The sequence below is a fragment of the Castor canadensis genome, chromosome 17, assembly GCF_047511655.1.
Source record: "Castor canadensis chromosome 17, mCasCan1.hap1v2, whole genome shotgun sequence".
Classification (NCBI taxonomy): Eukaryota; Metazoa; Chordata; class Mammalia; order Rodentia; family Castoridae; genus Castor; species Castor canadensis.
Window position 1 is genome coordinate 65,325,002 of NC_133402.1, and position 23,285 is coordinate 65,348,286.

Genomic DNA, 23,285 nt, shown 5'->3' on the forward strand with positions numbered 1-23,285 from the left:
ACACAGAAACACACACACACACACACACACTGGATGAATTCAATGCATGTTAAACATTACACAGTATAATGATTTCCTAGCTTTTATCTAGCAATTGGCAACTTTCAGTAATAACAAGTATTACTGACTACAAAGAAACCATCCTGCATTAAATTATTTAATTTCAAGAAATATTCTGTGAGATAGGAAATATTATGCCCTTTGTAAAGAAGAATTGGAGTGAGTTCATGATGCCACAGTCTCACCGTGAGTTCAACCCCAGCCTGACACCAAGTGATTTCAAGGTCTCTCTGGACAGTAGGCCAGTACCACACAGCATGTTCAAGTCAGCCAATGCATAACAAGGGCAGCATGGGTGACCAGCAAGTTGAAGAAAGGCCTGGGCCCAAAGTCAGTTCAAGCCTGGCCTGGCCTCAAAGAATATTTAAGACCAGTCATGGTGAAACTGTTTATGCAGTTATTTCAAGGTCTGGCTGGGCTGTACTAGAAACACTGTCTCAAACATGCCTAGCAAAAATCACTTGGTTCTATCCCCATAACCCATAAACCTAAAACTCCTCCTATTTCTAATGTATCACTTTACTTCTGATATCATTCCTATGCTGACTGCCACAGGTTTGGGCTGATGTGATTCCTAGCTTCTGGAGGAGAGACTTAGGCCTACTTCACACTTAGAATCTGTAAGCAGCAGAAGAGGTTGGCAACCCAGTGCAGAGCTCCATGGCCACTTACCAACTCCCTAAGTCACCACAGCATAGGAGGGACATGAAGTATGGAATCCTGTGACCCTGCTGTTCTGAGAGTGGCCATGTGGACATACTATAGCCCCACAGCTTCCTGAGAAGCAAGTTACTTGAGATGAGATGTCTTCCCTACCTGGCAGGGTCTGTATGCTCCAGCTTCTTCTACCTTTCTAGCCCATTCTGCCATAGCCACTGGCCAGGCAGCAGCTCCTCAGCCCTGTCAGAGTTCCAATGGCAGATTGCTCACTGTGACGTCATGACAAAAGCTTTTATGACTGAATACACTGCATAGGTGCTTGGTCCATGGCCCAGCCCTTTTAGCCTATAAACAGCATGGCTGACAGCACCTGGGCTCCAACTTCAGGTCAGATCGCTATTTTCCTCCATTTTCCCTAGTCAGCTTTCTGTGACCACACTGTACAAAGTTCAGTTGGGATAAAATTTCTGATGATTCCCAAAAACCTCAAAACCTTTATTATAATTTGCATATAGAGGAAGTGAAAACTGATAGAGTGTATAAAAACACCTCAAGCTATTTAGAATTCCTCCTGCCATTACTATGAGTTTCACTTTGGACAGGTCAATTCACTTCCCATAAGTATAACTTCAATCAGTATAGCATGATGCTTTAGGTGGACCTGATAAGTTCACCACCAGGAATCAATGGATTCTTACTCTGTCTCAACCAAAATGCACACACAAACACACACACTGTGTATATACAATGCATGTTAAACATTAATTTATGTTAATTTATTAGATTTTATCTAGTATTCACCAACCTTGAATAATACCAAATATTACTGACTACAATGAAACCCTGCTGCTTTAAATTACTGAATTTCAAAAAACATCCCATGTGACAGAAAATATTATTCCCCTTAAAAGATGAAGGAGTGGAGTAGGTTTACAGTCCCCCAGTCTCATAGTGTGTTCAATTCCAGCCTGGGCCTCAGAGGGACTTCAAAGCCTCCCTGGACTGCAGGCCAGTACCAAGCAGTACTTTTAGGTCAGCCAATACATGACAGCGAGTTCAAGAGCAGCCTGTGTGAAACAGTGTGTTCAAGGCCACTCTAGGACTCAAGTATCATCAAGTCCAGCCCGGGCTGCCAGCAAGTCTGGGCCTTACAGTTAGTTCAAGGCCTGCCTGGGCCTCAGTTGGTCTTTAAGGCTGGACTCGGTGAAACAGTGTGATCCAATTGGGCTATGCAGTTGTTTCGAGGCCTGCCTGGGCTATACTGGAAGACTCTTTCTCAAGCATGAGTAGCACCAGTCACTTAGTTTCATCCCCCAAACAAACAAAAAACAAAAAGAAAAAGCCCTATTTCTGAAATACCCTTCTACTTTTGATATCATTCCCATGCTTACTTCCAAAGGTTTGGGCCAATGTGATTCCTAGGTACTGGGAGAGAGATTTAAGCCTCGTTCAAACTTAGGACCTGGAAGCAGAAGAAAATGTCAGCAATGCAGTGATAGACCATGTAGCTACCTTTCAAATCCCTGGGTCACCACTGCACAGGCTGGATGTGACGAGTGGAATCCCCTGACCCTATTGTGCTGAGTGTGTCCCTGTGGACCTGATGCACAAGTTACATGGATGACTTCCCCATATGATAGGAGCAATTTCCTTCAAGTTCTTCCAACTTTTCTGCCCATTCTGTGATAACCACTAGCCAGACATTAGCTCCTCCGCCCTTTCAGAGCTCCACTGGCCGTCAGCCCACTGTAATAGCATACCAAAGGCTTTAGGATTGGTTACACAGCGTGCACACATTCTCTGGGTCCCTGCATTCTCCAGCATGCAACCATATGGCTGGCAGTGCCTGGGCTCTGTCTACAGGTCAGAATATTGATTTCCTTCATGATCATCAATCAGATTTTTGGAACAAAATTGGACAAAGTTGAAACGGAATAAAATTTCAGACTATACCCAAGAAAATCAAAACCTTGATTATAATTTGGTATAGAGGAACTGACTCCTGACGTAGAGTTCAAACACACATCGAGATACTTGGAATTCCTTCAGCCATTACCAGTAGCTTACTTTGGACACGTCAGTTCACCACTCGCGAGTGTATCTTCAGTCACCATAGCATGTTACATTAGATACATCTGAAAGGTACATCACCAGGAATCATTGTGTTTTTATTCTCTGTCTCTGCCAAAGCACACACACACTCACAAACACATATTGGATATATTCACTGCATGCTGAATATTAATTAGTTAATTTATTAGATTTATCTAGTAATCAGCAACTTTGAGTAATACCAAATACTACAGACTATAAGGAAACCCCGCTGCATTAACTTAATTTAAAAAAACAGGAGACAGGAAATATTGCACCCAATATAAAGATGAAGTGGAGGGAGGTCAAGGTGCCATGGTCTCATAGTGATTTCACCTCCAGCCTTGGCCTCAGAGTGATTCACACCCTATGTGGACGGCCGCCTTGTACCATGCAATATGTTCAGGTCAATCAGTGAATGACAATGAGTTCAAGGGCAGCCTGTGTGCCACATTGTGTTCAAGGCCAGCTGGTCTTCACAGTTAGCTTGAGGACACTCTGATCTGAGGAGTCATTTCAAGGATGACCTAGGCATCACAGTGAGCTCAGGTATAAGCTTCCAGTGAGTTGAAGACAGGCCTGAGCCTCACAATCATTTCAAGGCTGATCTGGGTCTTATAGAGTGTTTAATGCTAGCTTGCTGAAACAGTGTGTATTCCTGGCCAGACCTGGCTATGCAGCTATTTCAAGGCCTGCCTGGGAAATACTGGGAGACTCTGTGTCATCTATGCCTAGCACAGGCTACCTGGTTCCATGGCCAGAAACCAAAACCCATAAAGAAAAACCCTATTGCTGAAATATCCTTTTACTTCTGATATAGTCCCATGCTGACTGCCATAGGATGGGGCCGATCTGATGCCTAGGCTCTGGGAGAGAGACATGGGCATGGTTCATGCTTAGGATCTTGAGGGAGAAGAAAAGTTCAGTAACCAGTGCAGGGCCCATGCAACTCCCTGGGTTAACGCTACATAGCCTGGATGTGAAGAGCAGAGTCCCCTGACTCTACAGTGCTGACAGTGGCAATTGGACCTGTTGAACCCACACAGCTTCCTGATGCACAAACTACATAAGATGCCCCCCCAACATGAGGGGACAGTGTCCTCAAGGTTCTTCCACTTTGCTGATCATTCAGCATTAGTCCAGTCAGCAGCTCCACAGCCCTTTCAAAGTTCCAGTTGCTTTTAGTGCACTGTTATGTAATGACAAAGGATATTCTCATTGCTTACACTGCATAGACACTTGGTCTGTGCAGACCCACTGAAACCTGTACCAACACGGCCGGCAGTGCCTAGTTCTATGCACAGGTCAGAAGATCATTGATTTCCTCCACCATCCTAGACAGCTTTCTTGGACCAAACTGTACAAAGTTCAATTGGGATAAAATTTCTGATGATTTCCAAAACCTCAAAACCTTGATTATAACTTTTGCATGGTGGAAGTTTCTCCAAATAGACTGCAAAAAACATCTCAAGACATTTAGAATTCCTTCAAAAATTAGTAGTAATTTTACTTTGCACACCTCTGAGAAGTGCATCTTCAATCACCACAGGATGTTTCCTTAGGTGGACCTGATGGTTTACCACTAGAAATCAGTGATTCTTATTTTAAGAATCCATCAAAACACAAATACATAAACACACACACACATATTCTTGCATGCTAATACTTAGTAAATTAATTTTTACCTTTTATCTAGTAATCACCAACCTTGAGTAATACCAAATATTACTGACTCAAAGAAACACTCCTGAATTCAATTACTGAATTATAAAAACCCTATGAGACAATATTACACTGTTATAAAAATGATGTGGAGTTAGTCGGAGTCCCAATGTCTCACAGTGAGTTCAACTCCCGCCTGTGTCTCAGAGTGATTTCAAGGCCTTCCTGTACTGCAGTTGTGTGCCACACAGTATGATGAGGCCACATGGTGGGTGACAGTGAGTTTAGAGGCAGCCTGTGTGCCACAGCACGTTCAAGTCCAGCTTGGTATTCCGAGGGATTTCAAGAGCACTCTGGCTTAAGAGTGATTTAATGGATGACATAAGTATCTCAGTGAGTTTAGGTCAAGCCTGGACTGTCAGTGAGAAGAAAACAGGCGTGGACCTCACAGTAAGTTCAAAGCTAGCCTTATCGGATACAGTGGTTAAGTCGCTGGCATTTATGAAAAGTATGTTCCTGTCTAGTCTGGGCTGTGCAGTGATAGAAGGCCTACAGGGTACATTGGGAGTCCCTGTCTCAAGTAACCCTGCATAAAGCACTTGATGCAATCCACCAACCAAAACCCCAAAAACAAACAGAAAAAGAAAGGACAAATCCTATTTCTGAAATACTCTTTGACTTTGATGTCATTCCAATGCAGACTGCCATGGGATTGGGCTGATCCAATGCCTAAACTCTGTGAGAGTGATTTAAGCCTGTTCATGTTTACAATCAGCAGACAGAAGTAAAGGTCAGCAACCAACTGCAGAGCCCTGTGGCCGCTATCCATCTGCTTGATTCACTGCAGCATAGGCTGAATACTCTTCTGAGCTGAGAGTATCCATGTGTACAAGCTATACCTGCACAGTGTCCTGATGTCCAGGTTAACGGAGATGGCTTCACCTCATGGCAGGGGCAGTTTCCTGCAGGTTCTTCCTCCCTTGCTGCATATTCTGCCCAAGACACTGCCCAGACAACACGCCTCAGCCCTTTCAAAGTTCCAGTGGTCTTAGCTCACTGTGACATCAAGACAAAGGCTTTTCTGATTGGTTACACTGCATAGGCACTTGCTTTGTGGCTCTGCCCCCTCCAGCCTACAGCAACATAGCTGGCAGCACCTAGGCTCCATCTTCAGTCAGAAGATTGCTGTTTTCCTCTTTTGTTCTCCAGTTAGTTTTCTGGGACCAAATTGTACAAAGTTGAATTTGAATAAAATTTCTGATGATTTCCTAAAAACTTAAAAAGTTGGTTATAATTTGCATGTAGACAAACTTCAACGAGATAGGTACAAAAACATCTCAGGCTATCGAGAATTCTTTCACCCATTACTAGGTGTTTTACTTCATGCAAATCAGTTCACCTCTCAGAAGAAAATCTTCAATTGCCATAACATGTTGTCCAGTTAGACAATCCTGATGTTTGCATAGGGAATCAGGGGATTCTCTCTCTCTCTCTCTCTCTCTCACACACACATACACACACACACACACACACACGCACATACACACACACACACACGCACACACACAAATACACATCCACATTGGGCATATTCAGTGCATTTTAAATATTTTAAGTAATTTTATTAGTTTTTATCTAATAATCAGCAATTGTGAACAATAACAACTATTATTGACTACAAAGAAACCCCTCCAAGTCTAATTATTTAATTTCCAAAATATAAGACAAAAAATATTATACCTCATATAAACATGAAGGCCAGGAACAAATACCAGGTGCCACAGTCTCATAGTGAGTTCAACAGCAGCCTAGGCCTTGAAGTGATTTCAAGTCCTCCCTGGACTGAAGGTCTGTACCAATATATTCAGGTCACCTAGTTAGTGGCAGTGAGTTCAAAGACAACCTGTATGACACAGTGAGTTCAAGGTCAGCCTTGTTATCACAATGAGGCCACTACGGGCTGAAGAGGGATTTCAAGGATGACCTAGGCCTCAGAGTGAGTTCAAATCCAGCTTAGGATACCAACAAGTTGAAAACAGGCCTGAGTCTCACAATTAGTACAAGGCTGACCTCAACTTCATGGAGTGCTTAAGGCCGACCTTGGTGAAACAATGTGTTCCTGTCCAGACCGGGCTACGCAGATATTTTGAGGTCTGCCTGGACTACATTGGGAGATCTTGTCTCAAGCATGCCTACCACAAGGTCCTTGGTTCCATGCACAAAATGCAAAAACCAAAACAACTCCTTTTCCTGAAATACTCTTTCTTTTCTGATATCATTTCCATGCTGACTGCCAAAGGTTTGGGACAATCTGGTGCCGAGGTTCTGTGAGACAGATTTAGGTCTAGTTCACACACAGGATATGGAAGCAGAAGAAAAGTTGGGTAACTCAGTGTAGAGTCCATGGCCCCCCTCCTAATCTCTGGATAAATGCAGCATACACTGGATGTGACAAGTGGAATCCCCTAACATAGACATATATACCTATTATACCCACACAGTATCCTGATGCACAAGTCACCTGAGATGTCTTCACCACACAACAGGGGCGTTTTACTCAAGGTTCTTCCTCCTTTTCTGCCCATTCTACAATAACCACTGTCCAGGCTTAACGTCCTCAGCCCTTTCAAAGTTCCACTGACAGTTATTCCACTGTGATGTGATGACAAAGGCTTTTCTCATTGGTTACACGGCTTATGCACTTTCTCTGTGTCACTGCCCACTCCAGCCTGGCAGCACCTGGGCTACAACTTCAGGTCAGAAAAACTGCTGTTTTATTCCATGTTCTCATTCTGCTTTCTGGGACCAAATTGTACAAAGTTGAAATGGAATAAAATTTCTTATGACTTCAAAAGATTCAAAACCTTGATTATAATTTGCATATACAGGAAATGGCTCCTGATAGAGAACATAAAAACACCTGAAGTTGTTCAGAATTCCTTCACAGGTACTTTTGCTTTGCACAAATCAGTTCACCTCTCAGAGGTATATCTTCAGTCATATAGGATGTTGCCACAGGTGGACGTGAAAGATTCACCACCAGTAATCAGTGTTTCTTATTCTATGTATCAAAACACAGAAACACACAAACATACATTGGATGAATTCAATGCATGTTAAATATTACTCAGCATGATGATTTACCAGCTTTTATCTAGTAATCCGCAACTTTGAGTAATAATAAGTATTGCTGACTACAAAGAAACCTTCCTGCATTAAATTTCTTAATTTCAGAAAATATCCTATGAGACAAGAAATATATCTTTTGGAAAGAAGAATCGGCATGAGTTCATGATGAACTGAGTTCACGAGTTCTCACAGTAAGTTCAACACCAGCCTGGTACTCAGAGTGATCAAGGCCTCTGTGGAACACCGGCTGGTACCTCAGGTCAGCCAGTGCATGACAGTGAGTTCAAGGACAGCCTAGGCTGCTAACCAGATGAAGAAAGACCTGGGCCTCAAAGTCAGTTTAAACCTGGCCTGAGCTTCATAATGTGTTTAAGGTCAGCCATGATGAAACTATTTGTTGGTGACCAGACTTGACTATGCAGTTATTTCAAGGCCTGCCTGGGCTATATTGGGAGACTCTGTGTCAAGAATGCCTAGAAAACGGCATTTGGTTCCATCCTCGGAACCCAAAAACCTAAAAACCTCCTATTCTGATGTACCATTCTACTTGCGATATCATTCCCATGCTGACTGCCACAGGTTCGAGTCAATCTGATGCCTAGGTTCTGGAAGTGAGATTTAAGCTTGTTCATGCTGAGGATCTGGAAGTGGAAGAAAAGGTCGGCAACCCAGTGCAGAGATTCATGGTCACCTGCCAACTCCCTAGATCTCCACACCATAGGATGGATATGAGAGTAGAATCCTGTGACCCTGCTGTTTTCAAAGTAGCCATGTGGACTTGCTGTACCAGCAAAGCTTCCGCATACACAAGTTACCCGAGATGTCTTCCCCATGTGACACGCTTTATGCTCCAGATTATTCCCCCTTTCTAGCCCATTCTGCCATCCACTGGTCAGGCAGCAGCTCTTCGGCCCTTTCAGAGTTCCAATAGCAGATACCACAGTGTTATATCATGACAAAGGCTTTTCTGATTGCTTACAGTGCATAGCACCTGGTCCATGGCTCTTCGGTCTTCAGCCAACATGACTGACTGCACCTGGGCTCCAACTTCAGGTCAGAAGATAGCTATTTTCCTCCACATTCCCTTGTCAGCTTTGTGTTACCAACTTGTGTATAAAGTGATATTGGTTTTTTTTGTTTTAAACCTACAACTATTTAATGTCGGGTTATTTCCATGTTAAGAGACATATTTTTTACTTTCCTTAGCGATGTTAGAATACTATAAAGAAGCCACTAGAATTTAAAACTAAAGATTTCTGTCCCTAATACATTAGCATACATATGATTTCTTCTTATTGTAAAATGTTACATGTTTTACAAAGAAAAGCTCAAATTAATTTGTTACAATGTAGTTTTATGAAAGAATTTATAGACTTAATTTTCCCTTGAATGAAGTGATTTTTTTTTTTTTTTGGTGGAACTGAAGTTTGAACTCCCAGCTTTGTGCTTGTACTGCTTGAACCACACCTCCAGTTCTCTGGTTATTTTGGAGATGGGGTCTCATGAACTGTTTGCCAGGCTGCCCTTGAACTGTAGTCCTCCTGATCTCAGTCTCCCAAGTAGCTAGGATTACAGGTGTGAGTTATTGGCACCTGGCTTGTAGTGATCTTTCCTGTGATTGACTGCATCAGAGTTACCCGTGGCTTATTAAAACCACACATTCCTCAGTTCATAAGATTCTGTCATAAGGAGTGGAATAGGACCCAGAAGTCTATACTTTTGAAGTGTTTATTAGTCGGTGAGAGCCAGGTATGGTTGCTGTTATTCCAAGAGACTTTCTCACTTTGGCACCCTTATATATTATAGCATTTAGTGTGTGTCATGCATGTCTGTTCCTTACAGCATTAAACCAAGAGATTTGTTTTTCAAAATTGATTTAGCAGTTAATTTGAGGCTCTAGTAGAATTATTTTATCAGGTGGATTGTTAAATTTGGATTTAGACATGCTACATGACAAGTCTCCCCTCCCCCACCACCAAAAGATGGGGTCTCCTACGTTGCCCAGGTTGGTCCTAGGTTCAGGTTATCATTTTCCCTTAACCACTGAGTGTCTGGGGCTGCAGCTGCTGTGCTCTACAGTACTTGGCTTGATAAATAAAATTTGAGCCAATCAATAAGTCTTTGAAAGTTTAGGTTATAGAGTATAACAGTCCCCCCACCCCCACTGCCTTGAATTGTGTTAAACACAAAATGTTTTGAACTTCTGGGGTACCATGTGGGGTGGAAAGAGTTTTGACTCTATGGCAGTATAATTAATGTGGTTGTGTTAAGGTTGAGAATAAACACTTAAGTATACGTATCCTTGACTCTTCAGCAATATGGTTGATATATGATATATTAAGTTTAATGTAGCTGGATTAGTTGAGCAAAGATAACTGAGTCTTCTGGCTTTGTTTTCTGCTGAATGACAGGATTGCTAAATTTGTAGAATAGAATATATAAACTATCCTGAACAGTTAATAAAATAAATTTGAAATGATTGGTTATGTGCATATGAGTTCATTTTTAATTTTGAGAATTGACAGATGAAGAGTAACAGTAACTATACAAAATGAACCATAGAGTTGGAATGCAGTCAATCCTAATTTTGTAGGAAAAAAAGTGCATGGAGAATTAGAGCTAGATTAGCAGTCCTTGTGTTTGTAGGAGTTAGACTTTGTTTAGTATTAGCAGTAATAAAACTTTTGCATCAAACATCTGAGAAAGAAAATGAATGTTCCTTTTTTTTGTCCAGTTTGTTACTTTGGTTTTCCATGAATGGCATGAGAATGGAGAGGAGGGGAATCTAGATGCGTATCTTCTTTGTTGGATGTTGTGCATTTCAGGGGTTCTAGTTGGAAACATTCTCATTTGTATGTGTTTTGAGACAGTGCCTCACTAGTAGTCCAGGTTAACCTTGAACTCGAGATCCCTGCAGGGATTACATTTGTGAGAAACCACCACATCTGGCTCCCAGCCATTTTAATTTGACTTAAAATTCATGTTAATTCTTGATTCTTATATCTAATTTGACTCAAGTCAGCAGTTTTAACATAGTTGGTTAACTCTCTTTTCCTTTTCCTTGATGTGCTTTATTTTTCACTTCCTTTCTCTGCCACTCTGTTTTTTTTTCCTAATTTATCCTGATTTTTAGTATGAAGTGCACCAAAGTGTAGTCATCTTTTTTATCTTTGTTTTTTGATAATGTCCAGTGTCATGGCACTTGATACTACCTACATACCCATGATTCCTAGACTTACCCCTCCAGCTTCGACTTCTTTCCCTACCTCTAAGTGCTTATATTTATCTTCCTATTTGATATCACCAATTGTAAATCTAATAAATATTTCAGGTCTGGTCTAAAACTGAACTCCAAAAAGTGTATTGCTTTTGGTGTTCTTGTGGTCCTGGTGATTGAATCCAGGACTTTGTACATGTTAGGCAAGTGCCCTACCCCTGAGTTTTATCTCTGGCTGTTTAAAACTGGATTCCAGATCTATTCTCCTTAAACTTACTCTGCTTACAGTTTTCCCCATCTCAGGTGGTTGTAACTCTTTTTTGCTGCTCTAGCCAAAAATTTGAAGTCACTTTGATTCTGTATTACCTATATACTGGTATACTCATGCACATGCTTGCATGTCATACTCAGTTTATCAGGAAATCCTGTTGGCTCCACCTTCAAAATATATCCAGAATCTGCATTTGTCATAATCACTTGAGCCATTCTCACTCTCATCTAACAGCCTTCTAAGTAGTCATTTTACTTCCTATTTTGTTTTTTTTTTTTCATTTTTCTTTTATTATTCATATGGGCATACAAGGCTTGGTTCATTTCTTCCCCCTGCCCCCACCCCCTCCCTTACCACCCAATCCACCCCCTCCCGCTCCCCCCCCCTCAATACCCAGCAGAAACTATTTTGCCCTTATCTCTAATTTTGTTGTAGAGAGAGTATAAGCAATAATAGGAAGGAACAAGGGGTTTTGCTGGTTGAGATAAGGATAGCTATACAGGGCATTGACTCACATTGATTTCCTGTGAGTGTGTGTTACCTTCTAGGTTAATTCTTTTTGATCTAACCTTTTCTCTAGTACCTGGTCCCCTTTTCCTATTGGCCTCAGTTGATTTTAAGGTATCTGTTTTAGTTTCTCTGCGTTAAGGGCAACAAATGCTAGCTAGTTTTTTAGGTGTCTTACCTATCCTCACCCCTCCCTTGTGTGCTCTCACTTTTATCATGTGCTCATAGTCCAATCCCCTTGTTGTGTTTGCCCTTGATCTAATGTCCACATATGAGGGAGAACATATGATTTTTGGTCTTTTGGGCCAGGCTAACCTCACTTAGAATGATGTTCTCCAATTCCATCCATTTACCAGCGAATGATAACATTTCGTTCTTCTTCATGGCTGCATAAAATTCCATTGTGTATAGATACCACATTTTCTTAATCCATTCGTCAGTGCTGGGGCATCTTGGCTGTTTCCATAACTTGGCTATTGTGAATAGTGCCGCAATAAACATGGATGTGCAGGTTCCTCTGGAGTAACAGTCTTTTGGGTATATCCCCAAGAGTGGTATTGCTGGATCAAATGGTAGATCGATGTCCAGCTTTTTAAGTAGCCTCCAAATTTTTTCCCAGAGTGGTTGTACTAGTCTACATTCCCACCAACAGTGTAAGAGGGTTCCTTTTTCCCCGCATCCTCGCCAACACCTGTTGTTGGTGGTGTTGCTGATGATGGCTATTCTAACAGGGGTGAGGTGGAATCTTAGTGTGGTTTTAATTTGCATTTCCTTTATTGCTAGAGATGGTGAGCATTTTTTCATGTGTTTTCTGACCATTTGAATTTCTTCTTTTGAGAAAGTTCTGTTTAGTTCACATGCCCATTTCTTTATTGGTTCATTAGTTTTGGGAGAATTTAATTTTTTAAGTTCCCTGTATATTCCGGTTATCAGTCCTTTGTCTGATGTATAATTGGCAAATATTTTCTCCCACTCTGTGGGTATTCTCTTCAGTTTAGAGACCATTTCTTTTGATGAACAGAAGCTTTTTAGTTTTATGAGGTCCCATTTATCTATGCTATCTCTTAGTTGCTGTGCTGCTGGGGTTTCATTGAGAAAGTTCTTACCTATACCTACTAACTCCAGAGTATTTCCTACTCTTTCTTGTATCAACTTAAGAGTTTGGGGTCTGATATTAAGATCCTTGATCCATTTTGAGTTATCTTGGTATAGGGTGATATACATGGATCTAGTTTCAGTTTTTTGCAGACTGCTAACCAGTTTTCCCAGCAGTTTTTGTTGAAGAGGCTGCTATTTCTCCATTGTATATTTTTAGCTCCTTTGTCAAAGATAAGTTGCTCATAGTTGTGTGGCTTCATATCTGGATCCTCTATTCTGTTCCACTGGTCTTCATGTCTGTTTTTGTGCCAGTACCATGCTATTTTTATTGTTATTGCTTTGTAATATAGTTTGAAGTCGGGTATCGTGATACCTCCTGCATTGTTCTTTTGACTGAGTATTGCCTTGGCTATTCGTGGCCTCTTGTGTTTCCATATAAATTTCACAGTAGATTTTTCAATCTCTTTAATGAATGTCATTGGAATTTTGATGGGAATTGCATTAAACATGTAGATTACTTTGGGGAGTATCGACATTTTTACTATGTTGATTCTACCAATCCATGAGCATGGGAGATCTCTCCACTTTCTATAGTCTTCCTCAATCTCTTTCTTCAGAAGTGTATAGTTTTCCTTTAAGAGGTCGTTCACATCTTTTGTTAGGTTTACACCTAGGTATTTGATTTTTTTTGAGGCTATTGTAAATGGAATTGTTTTCATACATTCTTTTTCCGTTTGCTCATTCTTAGTGTATAGAAATGCTAATGATTTTTCTATGTTGATTTTATATCCTGCTACCTTGCTATAGCTATTGATGATGTCTAGAAGCTTCTGAGTACAGTTTTTTGGGTCTTTAAGGTATAGGATCATGTCGTCTGCAAATAGGGATATTTTGACAGTTTCTTTACCTATTTGTATTCCTTTTATTCCTTCTTCTTGCCTAATTGCTCTGGCTAGGAATTCCAGTACTATGTTGAATAGGAGTGGAGATAGTGGGCATCCTTGTCTGGTTCCTGATTTTAGAGGGAATGGTTTTAATTTTTCTCTGTTAAGTATAATGCTGGCTGTAGGTTTGTCATATATAGCTTTTATAATGTTGAGGAACTTTCCTTCTAGTCCTAGTTTTCTTAGAGCTTTTATCATGAAATGATGTTGGATCTTATCAAAGGCTTTTTCTGCATTTATTGAGATGATCAAGTGGTTTTTGTCTTTGCTTCTGTTAATGTGGTTTATTACGTTTATTGATTTTCGTATGTTGAACCACCCCTGCATCCCTGGGATGAAGCCTACCTGGTCATGGTGAATAATCTTTTTGATGTGTTGCTGAATTCGATTTGCCATTATTTTGTTGAGGATTTTTGCATCAATGTTCATTAAGGAGATTGGCCTATAGTTCTCCTTTTTGGAGGTGTCTTTGCCTGGTTTTGGGATAAGTGTAATACTGGCTTCATAAAATGTGTTTGGCAGTTTTCCTTCCCTTTCTATTTCATGGAACAGTTTAAGGAGGGTTGGTATCAGTTCTTCTTTAAAGGTCTGATAGAATTCAGCAGAGAATGCATCAGGTCCTGGACTTTTCTTTTTGGGGAGACTCTTGATTGCTGCTTCAATTTCATTTTGTGTTATAGGTCTATTCAGGTGATTAATTTCCTCTTGGTTCAGTTTTGGATGATCATATGTATCTAGAAATCTGTCCATTTCTTTAAGATTTTCAAATTTATTTGAATATAGGTTCTCAAAGTAGTCTCTGATGATTTCCTGGACTTCCATGGTGTTTGTTGTTATCTCCCCTTTTGCATTCCTAATTCTACTAATTTGGGTTTTTTCTCTCTTCATTTTAGTCAGGTTTGCCAGGGGTCTATTGATCTTGTTTATTTTTTCAAAGAACCAACTTTTCGTTTCATTATTCTTTGTATGGTTTTTTTGGTTTCTATTTCGTTGTTTTCAGCTCTTATTTTTATTATTTCTCTCCTTCTATTTGTTTTGGGATTTGCTTGTTCTTGTTTTTCTAGGAGTTTGAAATGTATCATTAGGTCATTGATTTGGGATCTTTCAATCTTTTTAATATATGCACTCATGGCTATAAACTTTCCTCTCAGGACTGGCTTAGTTGTGTCCCATAGGTTCCGGTAGGTTGTGTTTTCATTTTCATTGACTTCTAGGAACTTTTTAATTTCCTCTTTTATTGCATCGATGATCCATTCTTCATTAAGTAATGAGTTATTTAGTTTCCAGCTGTTTGCATGTTTTTTGTCTTTACTTTTGTTGTTGAGTTCTACTTTTACTGCATTGTGGTCAGATAGTATGCATGGTATTATTTCTATTTTCTTATATTTGCTGAGGCTTGCTTTGTGCCCTAGGATATGATCTATTTTGGAGAAGGTTCCATGGGCTGCTGAGAAGAATGTATATTGTGTAGAAGTTGGATGAAATGTTCTGTAGACATCTACTAGGTCCACTTGATCTATTGCATATTTTAGATCTTGGATTTCTTTATTGAGTTTTTGTTTGGATGACCTATCTATTGATGATAATGGAGTATTAAAGTCTTCCACAACCACTGTGTTGGCGTTTATATATGCTTTTAGGTCTTTCAGGGTATGTTTGATGAAATTGGGTGCGTTGACATTGGGTACGTACAGATTGATGATTATTATTTCCTTTTGGTCTATTTCCCCTTTTATTATGATGGAATGTCCTTCTTTATCTCGTTTGATCAATGTAGGTTTGAAGTCTACTTTGTCAGAGATAAGTATTGCTACTCCTGCTTGTTTTGGGGGCCATTGGCTTGGTAAATCTTCTTCCAGCCTTTCATCCTAAGCATATGCTTATTTCTGTTGGTGAGATGAGTCTCCTGTAAGCAACAAATTGTTGGATCTTCTTTTTTAATCCATTTTGTCAAACGGTTTCTTTTGATGGGTGAATTAAGTCCATTAACATTAAGTGTTAGTACTGATAGGTATGTGGTGATTCCTGCCATTTAGTTGTCTTAGTTGTTTGAAGGTTTGATTGTGTGTACCTAACTTGATGTTACTCTCTACTGTCTTGCTTTTTCTTATCCTGTGGTTTGGTGCTGCCTGCCTTTTCATGGTTAAGTTGGGTGTCACTTTCTGTGTGCAGGATCCCTTGCAGAATCTTTTGTAATGGTGGCTTTGTGGTCACATATTGTTTTAGTTTCTGTTTATCATGGAAGACTTTTATTGCTCCATCTATTTTGAATGATAGCTTTGCTGGGTAGAGTATCCTGGGGTTGAAGTTATTTTCATTCAGTGCCCGGAAGATCTCACCCCACGCTCTTCTTGCTTTTAATGTTTCAGTTGAGAAGTCTGCTGTTATTTTGATGGGTTTACCTTTGTATGTTACTTGTTTTTTCTCTCTTACAGCCTTCAATATTCTTTCCTTAGTTTCTGAACTTGTTGTTTTAATGATGATATGTCATGGAGTAGTTCTATTTTGATCTGGTCTGTTTGGTGTCCTGGAGGCCTCTTGCATTTGTATGGGAATATCTTTCTCTAGATTTGGGAAATTTTCCGTTATTATTTTGTTGAATAGATTACGCATTCCCTTCACTTGCACCTCTTCTCCTTCTTCGATGCCCATGATTCTCAAGTTTGGTCTTTTGATGGAGTCAGTGAGTTCTTGCATTTTCTTTTCACAGGTCTTGAGTTGTTTAATTAATAGTTCTTCAGTTTTTCCTTTAATTACGATTTCATCTTCAAGTTCTGAGATTCTGTCTTCTGTTTGTTCTATTCTGCTGGATTGGCCTTCCGTTTTGTTTTGCAGTTCTGTTTCGTTCTTTTTTCTGAGGTTTTCCATATCCTGGCTGTTTTCTTCTTTATTGTTGTCTATTTTTGTCCTGAGTTCATTTATCCATTTATTCATTGTGTTCTCTCTTTCACTTTGGTGTTTATACAGTGCTTCTATGGTTTCCTTTATTTCTTCTTTTGCTTTTTCAAATTCTCTATTTTTATTGTCTTGGAATTTCTTGAGTGTCTCCTGTACATTTTGGTTGACCCTATCCAGTATCATCTCTATAAAATTCTCATTGAGTACTTGTAGTATGTCTTCTTTTAAATTATTCTTGTGGGCTTCATTGGGTCCTTTGGCATAGTTTATCTTCATTTTGTTGGAGTCTGGATCTGAGTTTCTGTTCTCTTCTTTCCCCTCTGGTTCCTGTACTAATTTTTTGCTGTGGGGAAACTGGTTTCCTTGTTTTTTCTGTCTTCCTGTCATTGTCCTTGGTGTTGTTACTGTCCCTGTACTGTGTGTAATTAAGTATTTTCTAGCTTGTAATAATAACAATGGTAATATTGAGAATGGAAGAGTGAGCTGAGATGGAAAGCAAGAAGTTAAAGAAAAGGGGAAAACAAATATACAGACAAGAGGGAGAAAGCAGAACAAGGTATCAGACAAGAGAGTTTCAAAGGTATAAACAGGGAGTGTTAGTGTACTAATCAACAGTAAGCTGAACAGACAATAGAGAGACAGAGAGAGGATTGAAAATCAAAGATAAAAAAAATAAAAAATAAGTATATGAAAGTAATATCTATTTATAAAAATGAATTAAAATAAAATGGAAAATAGAAAATTAAAAAAAAAAAAACCAAAAAACTTCCAAGTTTATATGCAATGCAATTTCAGTCTTAATAATTTGGATGTCCGTCTCAATCTCCAGTCCTGGAGTTGGTGCCTCAGATGTTGTTCTGTAGTTGTCTCATCAAAGGGGATGCATAAAGTAGAACAAAACTACACTCACACACACAAAGAAAAAAAAAAAAAAAGCCCCACCAAGTGTCCCCAGTTCAAATGCAATACAGTTTCAGTAAGTTTTTCTGCTTGCAGGTGTAATTCGGTTGTTCTCTCATCAAAGGTAGGGAGAAAAAGAAAAAAAAGAGTCTGGAGGCAGTTCTGAGAGTGGTATCTGCAACTGTGGCTTGCCTGCCTGCTGCTCTCAGCCTGTAGCTGGCGGCATTATTTATGCAGATCTCTGGGGTGAGCTAGCACTCACCTGGTCCCACAGGCTTTGTTTGCTCAGAGTTCTCCTGTGCGGGGGCCTCTGCTACAGGCTTTCCCCTTTCCAAGCACTGGGAAAGGTGACACTGCCCCGCGTTGTCAGGCCTGCGTGTTTATTTACAGTTCACGTGGGAAGTGGGTCTTCCCTCCTCTCACAAGCGTCCCCGCTCCTGGTTGCTGGGCGCGCCCCGCTCCCACCAGAGCCTCTCCAGCCCGCCCGGCTCCTTTATTTACAGTCCCGGGAAGGATTCCCTTCCCCCAATCTTCAGCGCTCAGGGCGCCCCACCCTCTTTCCAGCGTGTCTTAACTGTTCTAGTACTCAGTTTCTCTTTTTTTTTTTTTTTTTCCGGGTGGAGGTCAGTCTGTCCAGGGGGCTATGCTGCTCTGGCCCAGGCTTGTCTGTGGGGCTACCGCGGTACCGCGAAGCTCAACTGGTCCACGTTTTCCCAAGCCGTATGGGCGCCGGCCACTGGCGGCCCCGGGGGCCCTCCTCGGTTCTCCGTTTAACGTGAAGTGGAGATTCTCTGCGCCGGCTGGAGGTGTGGAGGGGTCAAAGTTATGCCTTTTCTCAGTGATTATGCCTGCAAAGTGTGTCTCCAGCGTCTCTCCAAGATTTCACTATAGGAGGCTCGCTTTCTGCTTCCTACCTCTAGCCGCCATCTTGGAATCTATAAAGTGATATTGTGATAAAATTTCTGATTCCCAAAAATCTCAAAGCATAGATTATAATTTGTCTATCATGGAAGTGACAACTGATAGAGAGTACAAAAACACTTCAAGCTATTTAGGGTTCCTCGTGCCATTATTATGAGTTTTACATTGGACAGGTAAGTTCACTTCTCACAAGTATAACTTCATACGACATAGGATCTTGCCTTAGGGATACCTGAAAAATTCACCACCAGGAATCAGTGGATTCTTACTCTGATTCTAATTCACACACACACACACACACAAATCGTGCATATTCAATGTATGCTAAGTATTAATTTTTGTTAATTAGCTTTTATCTTGAATTCAGCAACTTGAGTAATACCTAATATTACTCACTACAAAGAAACATTCATGCATTATATTATTGGATTTCAAAAAATATACTATGCGGTAGGAAATATACCTGTTATGAAGATGAAGTAGGGGGGTTTAAGGTCACATTGTCTCATAGTGAGTTCAGCTCTAGCCTAGGCTTAAGACCTACCTGCCCCATATGACAGGGGCAGTTTCTTCTAGGTTCTTCCTCGATTGCTACCCATTCTGCAATAGCCACTGGGTATTACTCAGACGATTCAAAGTTCCAATGGTTAGCCCACTGTGATTTCAAGTCTTTTCTGATTGGTATACTGCATAAGCACTTCCTCTGTGGTCCAACCTCCTCCAGCTTATACCAACATTTCTGGCAGTACCTGGGCTGCATCTTCAAGTCAGAAGGTTGCTATTTTCCATCGTGTTCCCCAATCAGTTTTCACTGACCAAATTGTATAACCTTGAATTGGAATAGAATTTCTGATGATTTTCAAAAACTCAAAACCTTGATTTTAATTTGCATATAGAGGAAGTGACTCCTGATAGGGAGCATAAAAACTCCTCAAGTTATTTATAATTCCTTTAGCCAATACTAGTAGTTTTACGTTGGAAATTTAGTTCACCACTCAGAGGTATATCTTCAATTGTTGTGGATGTTGCCTTAGTTGGACCTAAAAGGACCACCACCAGGAATCGGTGGATTCTTATTCTCTATCTGCATCAAAACACACAAACACATTCACACACACATTGGGTATATTCAATGAATATAAGGAAACTCCCCTGCATTAAATTATTAAATTTTAAAAATGAGACAGGAAATATTCTACCCATTATAAAGATGAAGAAGCGGAGTGACGTCAAGGAGCCATGGTCTCTTGGTGATTTCACCTCTAGCCTGGGCCCCACATTGATTTCACGGCCTACATGGACTGCAGTCTAGTACAACACAATATGTACAGGTCAGAGAGTGCATGACAGTGAGTTCAAGGATTGCCTGTGTGCCATAATGCGTTCAAGGCCAGCTGGTCTTCTCTGTGAGTTCAGGGCCACTATGGGCTGAGGAGTCAACTCAAGGATGACCTAGGCAGCACAGTGAGGTCAAGTACATGCTCTTCTGCCCGCAGGTTGAAGGCCAGCCCAGGGCTCAGTTTAAGACTGGCCTGGATATTACAGTGTGCTTAACTCTAGCTTGCTGAAGTGGTGTGTGTTCCTGTCCAGACTTGGCTATTCCAAGGTCTGCCTGGGAAATTTGGGTTCAACCATGGTTAGCACAAGTTACCTGGTTAAATGCTCAGAAATCTAAAACAAACAAAACCAAAACTTACATTGCAGAAAAACCTTCCATTTTTTATTTCATTCCCATTCTGACTACCATAGGATTGGGCTGATCTGAAGCCCAGGTTCTGGGAGGCAGACTTTAGTAGAATTAATGCTTAGGATCTTAAGGGAGAAGAAAAGTCCTATAACCAGTGCAGAGCCCCATGCAACTCCCTGGGTCAACAGAGCATAGGCTGGATATGAAAAGTGGAATCCCCTCAGTTTACACTGCTAAGAGTAGCCGTGTGCACCTGCTGAACCTGCAAAGCTTCCTGATGCACAGGGTACCTGAGATGTCCTTCCATCGTGATGTGACAATGTCCTCCAGGTCATCCTCCTTTGCTGCCCCTTATGCCATAGTCACTTTCCAGGCAGCAGCCCCAGAGACCCTTCAATGTTCCAATGGCACTTAGCCCACTGTGAGGCAATGGCAAAGGGTTTCTCATTGTGTGCACTCTGAAGGCACTTGAACTCTGACTCCTTCCCCTGTAGCCCACACCAACATGGTTGGCAGTGCCTGGGCTCCGTCTTTAGGTCAGAAGATTGCTGTTTTCCTCCACAATCCCCAGTCAGCTTTCTGGGACCAAATTTTGCAAAGGTGAATTGGGATAAAACTTCAGATGATTTCCAAAAAGCTCAAAACCTTGATTATAATTTGTATATAGAGGAAGCTTCTCCACATCGAGTGCAAAAAACACCTCAAGATATTTAGAATTCCTTCAACTATTAGTAGTAATTTTACTTTGGACAAGCACCATAGGATGTTGCCTTAGGTGGTACAGAAGGTTTGCTACAGAAATCAGTTGGTTCTTATTCTAAGAATCAACACACACACACACACACACACTCACACACACACACACATTGGGTATATGCAATACATGCTAACTATTACTTAGTAAATTAGTTTATTAACTTTTATCTTGTAATCACCAACTTTGAGTAATACCAAATATTACTGACTCAAAGTAACCCTCTCCTAAATTCAATTATTTAATTAAAAAAAATCCTGAGCCAAAAAATATTCCCATTGTAAAAATGAAGATGTGGAGTTGGTCCAAGGTCCCAAGGTCTCACAGTGAGTGCAACACCAACTTGGGTCTCAGAGTGATTTCAAGGCCTCCCTACACTACAGTTGTGTGCCACACGGTATGTTCAGGTCAGACAGTAGTGACAGTTAGTTCAAAAGCTGCCTGTGTGCCACAGTGTGTTCAAGGCCAGCCTGGTATTTACAGTGATTTCAAGAACACTGTGGGCTTGAGTGATTTAACAGATGACATAGCCTCACAGTGAGTTTATGTCAACCCTGGGCTGTCAGTGACAAGAAGACAGGCTTGGACTCATAGTCACTTCAAAGCTAGCCTGGGCCCGATTCAGAGTTTAAGACTGGCCTTGGTGATACTGTGTGTTCCTGTCTAGACTGTGCTACACAGTAATATCCATGCCTGCCTGAGGTAAATTAGGAGACTCTGTCTCAACCATGACTAGTGCAAGGCACTTGGTTCAATCCACTGAGCCAAAAACCAAAAACCAAAAAACCTATTTCTGAATTATGCTTCTACTTCTGATGTCATTCCAATGTTGACTGCCATGGGATTGGGCTGATCCAATGCCTAAACTCTGTGAGAGTTATTTAAGCCCTGTTCATGTTTAGAATCTGCAGGCAGAAATAAAGGTCAGCAACCAACCAAAGAGCCTTGTGGCCACTATCCAACTGCTTGATTCACTGCAGCATCATAGGCTGGATGTTCAGAGTAGAATCCCCTGACTCTGCTGAGCTGAGGGTGTCCACATGGACAAGCTATACCTGCACAGTCTCCTGATGTTCAGGTTAACTGAGATGGCTTCACCTCATGGCAGGGGCAGTTTCCTATAGGTTCTTCCTCCCTTGCTACATATTCTGCCAAAGACACTGCCGAGACAACACTCCTCAGCCCTTTCAAAGTTCCAGTGGCAGTTGCCCACTGTGACATCATGACAAAGCCTTTTCTGATTGGTTACACTGCATAGGCACTTGTTTTGTGGCTCTGCCCCCTCCAGCCTACAGCAACATGGGTGCAGCACCTAGGCTCCATCTTCAGTCAGAAGATTGCTGTTTTCCTCTTTGTTCTCCAGTTAGTTTTCTGGGACCAAATTGTACAAAGTTGAATTTGAATAAAATTTCTGATATTTTCCCAAAACTCAAAACCTTGATTATAATTTGTGCAAAGAGGAAGTGACTACTGATAGAGAGTACAAAAACTCAAACTACCTAGATTTCCTTCAGCCATTACACTAGTTTTTTAGGACAATTCATTTCAGCTCTCAACCATAGAATATTGCCTTAGGTGGACATAAAAGTTTAACCTCATGAAACATTGGGTTCTGATCCTCTGTCTCTATCAACACCCCTACACTCCCCGCCCCACACACAGTCATAAACACACACTCATACTGTGGGTATATTCAAGTCATGCTAAATATTACTTAGTAAGTTAACTTAATAGTTATAACTAATAATCAACTACTTTAAGGAATGGCAAATATTACTGAACAAATAAATCCTGTATTAGATTTTAATTTCAAAAAAAATGTCCTATGAGACAGGAATTATATACCTTTTATAAAGATGAAGTGGAGTGAATTCAAAGTGCCCCAGTCTCGCAGTGAGTTCAACTCCAGCCTTGGCCTCAGCATGAACTGTGTGGAAGTCAGGCCTGTACCACACAGTTTGTTCAGGTCAGACAATGGTGACAGTGAGTTCAAGGACAGCCTGGGTATTGCAGTGTGCTCAAGGACAGCCTAGGCTGCCAGTGAATGAAGAGAGGCCTGGGCCTCGTGATATATTTAAAGATGGGCTTTTGAAACATCGTGTTTCTGTCCCGAGTGGGCTACACTGCTATTCCAAGGCCTGGCTGAGCTATAACAGAGACTCTGTCTCAAGAATGCCTAGCACAAGTAACCTGCTTCCATCTCTACAACCCAAAAACAAAATAAACTTATTTCTGAAATATTCTCTACTTCTATCAGTCCCATGCCATAGGTTTGGACCAATCTGATGCCTAGTTTCTGGAAGAGAGATTTAGGCCTAGTTCATGCTTAGTATCTGATGGCAGATAAAAAGTTAAGCAACTAAGTGCAGAGCTCCATGGCCACCCTCCAACACCCTGGGTCCGCAGCATATGCTGGATGGGAAGAGTGGGATCCTCTGACCATACTCTGCTGAGAGGGGCTAAGTGGACCTGCTGTACCCACACAG